The sequence below is a fragment of the Corylus avellana genome, chromosome ca3, assembly GCF_901000735.1.
Source record: "Corylus avellana chromosome ca3, CavTom2PMs-1.0".
In the NCBI taxonomy this organism is placed as follows: domain Eukaryota; kingdom Viridiplantae; phylum Streptophyta; class Magnoliopsida; order Fagales; family Betulaceae; genus Corylus; species Corylus avellana.
Window position 1 is genome coordinate 30,733,266 of NC_081543.1, and position 7,155 is coordinate 30,740,420.

Here is a 7,155-nt window from a genome sequence, read left to right on the forward strand (position 1 = left end):
ACAATAAAGGAAACCAACTATTGAAATCGGCTAGGAAAAACCGGTTCAAATTATTTATAATTTCTTATAAACTGCAAGGAACAATAAAGGAAACCTATAGTATCTAAAGCTATAGGAACCGGCCAGAAAAACAGGTTTCAAATTATTTACAATTTCTTATAAACCGCAAGGAACAATAAGGAAACCTATAGTATCTACAGATTCTCAATTGTAGGAACCGGCCAGGAAAAACCGGATTCAAATTATTTGCAATTTCTTATAAACTGCAAGGAACAATAAAGGAAACCTATAGTATCTAAAGCTGTAGGAACCGGCCAGGAAAAACCGGTTTCAAATTGTTTACAATTTCTTATAAACCGCAAGGAACAATAAAGGAAACCTATAGTATCTACAGGTTCTCAACTGTAGGAAACAGCCAGGAAAAACTGGTTCAAATTATTTACAATATCTGAAGCAACAATAAAGGAAACCTATAGTATCCTGGTATGAAATGGCCAGGAAAAACCGGTTCAAATTATGTATAATATCCAATAAATTGCAAGGAACCGGCTAAAATCCCTTTGAAAAAGCCGGTTCCGGCGGTCAAACTCCGGTGGTGTTTATTTAGAGTATCGACGAAAAGCAATAAGGATTGAGTCAATCGTATACCTTTAGAGTAACGATGACCTCTGCTCCGCCGAAAGCTATCGGCTGCCTCAAGTTCCAGAAACTTGCGGTGTTCTTCTCCTCCTCCTCAGTCCGGTCGGCCAAGGATTTCCGTCGACCGTTGAAGAAATTGCAAAAACATATTCGTGCGAAACACATTGCTACGGTGGTGACTCTGTTTGCATATTGATTGCAAGATTTAGTTTGTTATGCTGTTCATCCATGAAGTTCTTTACCAACGAGTTTCGTTCCATGGCGACAAGAGGACAGTGAGAATGGGAAGAATTAGGGCTCAGGGATTAGACAATGAGAGGCGTGTGCTATTTATATAAGTGCGTATTGAATTTGCTTAAATTTTTTTTTTAATAAAATGTTTGTTCTGCCATGTCATACTTGCCTTGCATCAAATTAGTTAGTTTATATGGGAGGTTCTTATGGCAATGTGTACAGAAAAAGAGGTCCATGTGTGAGTGGCAGTGCTATTTATGTTCATAAGCTGGAATTGATAAACACGAATGAGGGAAGTCCTAAGGACTAATGAGCATTGTTGTGCAGATTTATTTAACTCGTAAGTGTTTCAAACTTTGCATTTTCTCTCTAAAATTGTAGTTTTTCTTCAACGATCTACAAAATACTAAAAACATAAAACATTAAATAACAACACATCTAAATGATTGACTAATGTAAATAAAGGGGTTCAAATATGTAATATTTGGCACTTATCAACCAAATAAAACGAAGTCTCGTGAGCTTAGTTGAAAAGCATGGTCTTTCCAAGTCTTTTGTGAAGATGTTAAAAGTGAAGGTTTAATATGGTGTGTTTCTTTTTTTCTTTTTTTTCTTTTTTTTTTTTGTAATTATTTAGGAATTACAATATTAGGTAATAACATAGAAAGTACACCTACTTGTGTGTTGTGGCGACCCCAAGAAACTAGCACAATATATGTTTATGGAACATATTTGATTCAACTCCATTTGGTTAGCCATGGCAACCTTTGATAAATTACCCAAGTCTATCGGATAAAATCCTCTTAATATTGAAAATGGTGTTTGTTTGAATCAAAGAGATGATATTGGGAATTATGTATTTTAGTTCTTTTTCTAAAAAAATAAAAAATAAATTCTACCCACAATGGGATGATGACGATGATATTCAAAATTCATTTTCCTCGGTTATGACTTGCGAGGATAATGAAATGCTTTGTAAAATTCCTGAAGAGAGAGAGAGATACACCAAGCCATTAGTCATGACTTTACTTGGCTATGATCTTATGGAGTGGACTTTTTTGATGGAAATCATGACCTTATTAGGCTTTCATCCAAAATGAATTTTCATTGGATCCATGAATGTATTTCCATGGTTTCTTTCTCTATTTTGTTGGATAGGTCCTCCATTTGAAAATTATTTTCAACTCATGGTTTAAGATAAGGTGATCCTATTTCACATTTTCTCTTTATCATGGGTTCGCATGTTCTTTCAAGACTTAATTTTAGAGCAGAAAATTGTGAAAACATTCGTCGTATAAAGATATCTAGGAACAATATAGTTTTTAGCAAAAATTGTAGCCCCTCCTTCACCTGCTCCATTTTCTCCATCCTCAACCAGTCAACCTCCATCCAAGGCAAACCAAAGCTAGATATCTTGGCATTTCCCTATTTATCCAAAGAAAAAAAGGGGCTTTTTGAACATCTCAAGACAAAAATCACAAATCACATTTCTGGTTGAAAATCCAAGCATCTTTCCCGAGCGGGAAGAACAACTTTGATTAAAATCGTAGCCAATGCCATTCTCACATATATCATGTCTTTGTTTCTACTTCCTAAAGCCTTTTGTCTTGAGATTGATTCTTTGATGAAAAAATTTTAGTAGGGTTCTCCCTCGAAAAGAAGTGTAATCTCACTCTTCTAGAAAGTTAATTGAAAAGGTGCTTCTTAGGCCAATTTTAGGGGAAATAATTTGAACAGTTGGTTCACTCTTTTGGGTTCTTACCTTATGTGAGAGGGCACCTAAGCTTCACTATGTTTGGACAGATGTACGGACAGTTTGAGCTCCACCCACTCAGGCTACTTAAGCACTTATCCGAGCAGGTGAAACCCAGATGTTCTCTCACATGAGGTTGCCTATTGCATTGCCTTATTGCATCCCCCTTTGGACAAGCTATTAGGTTTTGTTTGATGAAATTTTTTCCTTCTCTACCTAGTCATGAATGAACACAACTTTGATTTAAAATGAAAAAAAATGAAATAACCATAGTTTTTGAAGATAGCAAGAAAAACTTTGTATGCACGATTATTTACAGGATTATATTGTATCGTTACAAAGAAAAATTCTGAAAATTTGGATTGTCCTTTAACTAAAACACAAGATTATTTAGGAATTCCAATCTTGGCTAATAACATAGAAAGTACACCTACTTGTGAGTTGCGGCGACCCCAATAAACTATGTTTTCATGTTAGCATAATATATGATATGGAACATATTTGATTCAACTTCATTTGGTTAGCCATGGCAACATTTGATAAATTACCCAAGTCTATCGGATAAAATCCCAATCATTTAATTCGGATAGAAAAAAGAAAAAGAAAAATCCTAAATCCTAAATCCTGAGGTGCACACAGATGAATCCCGTATCTGAGTTGCTCGAGTACATGTCGTAGACCCGAGACCCGGGTCGGGTCCCCGAATTCGGGCAGGATCCCGGTCCAGACTTCCTACAAAATCTATCATAATATATGTCCTCGAGAAACCCTGGCTATAAAAGCAGGAGTATTTTTACTCTCTGAAGGAAAAAAAATAAAAATAAAAATGGCTTTCATGGTTCTTGGGTTTCCTGGACCGCCACAGGGATTTAGGCGAGTATGCGTTTGTCTTTAATTTTTTCCTTGGCATTTTTTTCATAGTGGGGGTAGTATGAGAGATGGCTCTGGTGATGAATTTATCAAATGCTTATATTGTTCCAATTTCTAAAAGCTTTATCACTGTAAAGCTTTGCATGTGGAACTCGAAGGACAACTGAGGAGCTTTAAAAACAAACCGGTTCCAAATTATTTACAATATCCGATAAACCGCAAGGAACAATAAAGGAAACCTATAGTATCTAAAGATTCTCAACTGTAGGAACCGGCCAGGAAAAACCGGTTTCAAATTATTTACAATTTCTTTATAAACCGCAAGGAACAATAAAGGAAACCAACTGTAGGAACCGGCCAGGAAAAACCGGTTCAAATTATTTACAATTTCTTATAAACTGCAAGGATCAATAAAGGAAACCCGTAGTATCTAAAGCTGTAGGAACCGGCCAGAAAAACCGGTTTCAAATTATTTACAATTTCTTATAAAACGCAAGGAACAATAAAGGAACCCTATAGTATCTACAGATTCTCAACTGTAGGAGCCGGCCAGGAAAAACCGGATTCAAATTATTTACAATTTCTTATAAACTCCAAGGAACAATAAAGGAAACCTATAGTATCTATAGCTGTAGGAACCGGCCAGGAAAAACCGGTTTCAAATTATTTACAATTTCTTATAAACCACAAGGAACAATAAAGGAAACCTATAGTATCTACAGATTCTCAACTGTAGGAAACAACCAGGGAAAACCGATTCAAATTATTTTCAATATCCCAAGCAAAAATAAAAGAAACCTATAGTATCCCTGTATGAAACGGCCAGGAAAAACCGATTCAAATTATGTATAATATCCGATAAACCGCAAGGAACCGGCTAAAATCCCTTTGGAAAAACCGGTTCCGGAGGTCAAACTCCGGTGGTGTTTATTTAGAGTATCGACGAAAAGCAATAAGGATTGACTCAATCGTATACCTTCGGAGTAACGATGACCTTTGCTCCGCCGAAAGCTATCAGCTGCCTCAAGTTCCAGAAACTTGCGGTGTTCTTCTCCTCCTCCTCAGTCCGGTCGGCCAAGGATTTTCGTTGACCGCTGAATAAATTGCAGAAACATGTTCCTACGAAACACATTGCTACGGTGGTGACTCCGTTTGCATTTTGAATGCAAGATTTAGTTTCTTATGCTGTTCATCCATGATGTTCTGTACAAACGAGTTTCGTTTCATGGCGACAAGAGGACAGTGAGAATGGGAAGAATTAGGGCTCAGGGATTAGGCTCAGGGTAGTAGGAGTGAGGACAATGAGAGGCGTGTGCTATTTATATAGGTGCGTATTGAATTTGCTTAATTTTTTTTTATTTTTATTATTTATTATTATTTTTTAATAAAATGATTGTTCTACCATGTCATACTTGCCTCGCATCAAATTAGTTAGTTTATATAGGAGGTTCTGAAGGCAATGTGTATAGAAAAAGGGGTCCATGTGTGAGTGGCAGTGCTATTTGTGTTCATAAGCTTGAATTCTAACCTGAAATTGTTTATTGATAAACACGAATGAGGGAAGTGCTAAGGACTAATGAGCATGCAAAACGAAGTCTCATGAGCTCAGTTGAAAAGCATGGTCTTTCCAAGTCTTTTGTGAAGATCTTAAAAGTGAAGGTTTAATATGGTGTGTTTCTTTTCTTTCTTTTTTTTTTTTTTTTTTTTTTTTCTTTTTTCTTTCTTTCTTTTTGTAATTATTTAGGAATTCCAATATATTGGGTAATAACATAGAAAGTACACCTACTTGTGAGTTGTGGCGACCCCAAGAAACTAGCACAATATATGTTTATGGAACATATTTGATTCAACTCCATTTGGTTAGCCATGACAACCTTTGATAAATTACCCAAGTCTATCAGATAAAATCCGCTTAATATTGAAAATGGTGTTTGTTTGAATGAAAGAAGTGATATTGGAAATTATGTATTTTAGTTCTTTTTAAAAAATAAAAAATAAATAAATTCTGCCCACAATGGGATGATGACGATGATATTCAAAATTCATTTTCCTTGGTTGTGAATTGCGAGGATAATGAAATGCTTTGTAAAATTCCTGAAGAGAGAGAGAGATACACCAAGCCATTAGTCATGACTTTACTTGGCTTTGATCTTATGGAGTGGACTTTTTTGGTGGAAATCATGACCTTACTTGGCTTTGATCCAAAATGAATTTCATTGGATCGATGAATGTATTTCCATGGTTTCTTTCTCTATTTTGTTGGATAGGTCCTTCTTTCGAAAATTCTTTTCAACTTGTGGTTTAAAACAAGGTGATTCTATTTCATATTTTCTCTTTATCATGGGTTCGAATGTTCTTGCGAGACTCAATTTTAGAGAAGAAAACCATGGAAACATTCGTAGTATAAAGATATCTAGGAACAATATGGTTTTTAGCAAAAATTGTAGCCCCTCCTTCACCTACTCCATTTTCTCCATCCTCAACCTCCATCCAAGGCAAACCAAAGCTAGATATATTGGCATTTCCCTTTTCATCCAAAGAAAAAAAGGGCTTTTTGAACATCTCAAGGCAAAAATCACAAATCACATTTCAGGTTGAAAATCCAAGCTTCTTTCCCAAGCGGGAAGAACAACTTTGATTAAAATCGTAGCCAATGCCATTCTCACATATATCATGTCCTTGTTTCTACTTCCTAAAGCCTTTTGTCTTGAGATTGATTCTTTGATGAAAATTTTTTAGTGGGGTTCTCCCTTGAAAAGAAGTGTAATCTCATTCTTCTAGAAAGTTGATTGAAAAAGGTGCTTCTTGGGCTAATTTTAGGGGAAATAATTTGAATAGTTGGTCCACTCCTTTGGGTTCTTACCTCATGTGAGAGGACAACTGAGCTTCACTCAGTTTGGACAAGTGTTCGAACAGCTTGAGCTATACCTACTCAGGCTACTTAAGCACTTATTTGAGCCGACGGAACCCAGATGTTTTCTGACATGAGGTTTGCCTATTGCATTGTCATTTGCATCCCCCTTTTGGACAAGCTATTAGGTTTTGTTTGAAAAAAAAATTTTCCTTCTCTCCTGAAAAAAAAAAAAAAAAAAAAAAAAAAAAAAAGGTGGAACTTACGCCTCTACCTTGTCATGAATGCACACAATTTTGATTTAAAAAAAATAAAAATAAAAATAACCACATTTTTTGAAGATAGCAAGAAAAACTTTGTATGCACAATTATTTACAGGATTATATTGTATCATTACAAAAAAAAAATTCTGAAAATTTTGGATTGTCCTTTCACCCAAACACAAGATTATTTAGGAATTCCAATCTTGGCTAATAACATAAAAAGTACACCTACTTGTGAGTTGTGACAACCCCAAAAGACTAGCATAATATATGTTTATGAAACATATTTGATTCAACTCCATTTGATTAGCCATGGCAACTTTTGATAAATTACCCAAAGTCTATAAAATCCCAATCATTTAATTCGGACAGAAAAATAAAAAGCAAAATCCTAAATCCTGAGGTGCACGCAGATGAATCCCGTACCCGTGCTGCTCGAATACATGCGGTAGACCCGAGACCCGGGTCCCGAATCCGGTCCAGATTTCCCTACAAAATCTGTCAGAGTATTTGTCCTCGAGAAACCCTGGCTATAAAAGCAGGAG